The sequence below is a fragment of the Triticum dicoccoides genome, chromosome 7A (genome assembly GCF_002162155.2).
Source record: "Triticum dicoccoides isolate Atlit2015 ecotype Zavitan chromosome 7A, WEW_v2.0, whole genome shotgun sequence".
Classification (NCBI taxonomy): domain Eukaryota; kingdom Viridiplantae; phylum Streptophyta; class Magnoliopsida; order Poales; family Poaceae; genus Triticum; species Triticum dicoccoides.
The window spans coordinates 281,120,352-281,123,454 of record NC_041392.1 but is presented as its reverse complement, the minus strand read 5'-3'; positions in this window follow the sequence as shown (position 1 = coordinate 281,123,454).

Below are 3,103 nucleotides of genomic sequence, written 5' to 3'. Positions count from 1 at the left end.
AAGGGCTATTTCAAGAGAATCAACGGGATCATAATAGTCATTATAGAAATCATCCTTCTGTAAGAACGAAGGGAAATTAAACAATGTATGAGTTGAAGAGTTACTCTCATTAGAAGGTGGGCACGGGTAGCTAATCTGCTCTTCCTCCTTTTGTTCTTCGCTCCCCTCCTCATCTTTTTCATCCAATGAGCTCACAGTTTCATCAATTTCTTCTTCCATAGACTCCTGCAAAATATTAGTCTCTTCTTGGACAGCGGAGTAGTCCTCAATATATGGTTCAACATAGGCATTAGAAGCATAATTATCATAGCAATATTTAAGTATGGCAAAAATTTCAGATTTGTAAAGAGTAGCATCATACTTTTCAATCAAAGAAGCAATTTCGTAAGCACCCTTAAAAGCAACAAATTCTTCAATTTGTTGAACATCATAGTAATTATAAACACCCTTAGCATAAGAAGATACGATTCCATTATCATTAAACAAACATTGGTAGGGAAGGTGTTTCTTAGGGTCTTCAGAACAACAAGTATAATCATATATTTCACATAAATTCCAAGCATAGCATTGCAAACGATGAATTTGATCCAGTAAAAGTTTCCCTTTTTTAGATATTCGGTGTCGCACATAACAAGCATGCTCATCTAAAGATTTGCCCTCAACTAAGCTAGTTGGAGTTTCAGCACGAGCACATAGGGATCGAAGATGATCCAAGTAATAAGCTTCAGCAGTGTGATAGATTTTGAGTGGTTCTTCAACCATTGGTTTACTAGGCACAACTAATTTTTATGGTATTTTGCGTTTCCTACCCATAACTAAAGATAGAAAACAACTAAGAACAGCAAATAAAAATTACTTAGTGATAAAGCAAACAAGCACACACGAGAATATTCACCCCACGCTATTGCTCCCCGGCAATGGCGCCAGAAAAAGGTCTTGATAACCCACAAGTATAGGGGATCGCAATAGTTTTCGATAAGTAAGAGTGTTGAACCCAACGAGGAGCTAAAGGTAGAACAAATATTCCCTCAAGTTCTATCGACCGCCGATACAACTCTACGCACACTTGACGTTCGCTTTACCTAGAACAAGTATGAAGCTAGAAGTACTTTGTAGGTGTTGTTGGATAGATTTGCAAGATAATAAAGATTACGTAAATAAAAAGTAGGGGCTGTTTAGATTAAGAAACAATAAAGTAAATATAGCGAGTGTGGAAAAGTGGTGGTAGGAGTTGCGAAATTGCCCCTAAGCAATTGACTACTTTACTAGACCGATAGCAAGTATTATGTGGGAGAGGCCACTGCTAGCATGTCATCCCTTACTTGGAATTCTATGCACTTATGATTGGAACTATTAGCAAGCATCCACAACTACTAACGTTCATTAAGGTAAAACCCAACCATAGCATTAAGATATATTGGTCCCCCTTCAATCTCGTATGCATCAATTTCTATGCTAGGTTGAAGCTTCTCTCACTCTTGCCCTCCAATACATAGACCTATCAACATACAACTAACCCTAGGGTGTGATCCACGCGCGCAATCATATGATGGGCACCAAAGGACAGCAACATAACCACAAGCAAATTAAATCAATCATAGCAATTCATCAACCACCGATAGGACAATGAAAATCTACTCAGACATCATAGGATGGCAACACATCATTGGATAATAATATGAAGCATAAAGCACCATGTTCAAGTAGAGGGTATAGCGGGTTGCGGGAGAGTGGACCGTTGTAGATAGAGGGGGAACGTGATGGAGATGTTGGTGAAGATGGCAAAGGTGTTGGTGTAGATCGCGGTGATGATGATGGCCCCCGGTGGCACTCCGGTGCCACCAGAAGCGAGGGGGGAGAGCCCCCTACTTCTTCTTCTTCCTTGACCTCCTCCCTAGATGGGAGAAGGGTTTCCCCTCTGGTCCATGGCCTCCATGGCACGGGAGGGGCGAGAGCCCCTCCGAGATTGGATCTGTCTCTGTCTCTCTCTGTTTCTGCGTTCTCAGATTCTTCCCTTTCACCGTTTCTTATATTCCCGGAGATCCGTAACTCCGATTGGGCTGAAATTTTAACACGATCTTTATCCGGATATTAGCTTTCTTGCGGCGAAAGAAGGGCATCAACCGCCTTACGGGTGGCCCATGAGGGTCAGGGGTGCGCCCAGGGGGGCAGGCGCGCCCCCTGCCTCGTGGCCACCTCGGGCACCGTCTCGCGTGGATTTTTCTTCCCAAAAATAATATATATTCCGAAAAAAATCTCCATCAATTTTTATCCCGTTTGGACTCTGTTTGATATGGAGATTCTGCGAAACAAAAAATATGCAACAAACAGGAACTGGCACTGGGCACTGGATCAATATGTTAGTCCCAACAATAGTATAAAAAGTTGCCAAAAGTATATGAAAGTTGTAGAATATTGGCATGGAACAATCAAAAATTATAGATACGACGGAGACATATCAGTACGCTCCAGCCGTGTAGACGCCATCATAAAAATGTCCCCGTCCTCTGGCTTCTACAGGGTAGACCAAGTACGGAGCCATCATGTACAACCATGAATAACCTGCATAGGAGATGAGACACATTTATTGTTAAAAACTGCATCGTTCCTGGTAAGCCACATTGTCCAGCATAAGGCCGCCGCTCCCACAAGAATATGTGTAGAGAATTGTTTATCAATACCCCGCAACCAGTTGCCGAACATATTCCGTCCACTATGTGGTGGGTATAAATTCGAAGCTACTTGGACCATGTCCCAAACTGCCCGAGCGAATTTGCACTCAAAAAATAAGTGTTTGATAGACTCATCATGTTGGCAAAAGACACATGTCTTGGAGCCATGCTAGTTTCATCGTGCCGAATTATCTCTAGTTAGGATGACTCCTTTGTTTAGAAACCAGAGGAAAATCTTCACTCTTAGAGGAATTTTTAGCTTCCACAATTTCCTGTTATCTACTGGAACATCACAATGAACCATTGCATCATACATGGATTTGACCAAAAATTTGCCATTCTGATGCAAGTTCCATCGAAAAGTGTCTGGCTCATCTGACAGTTGAATGTCCTCCAGGCGAGTGAGTAATTCATTCCATGCTGCCAGATGA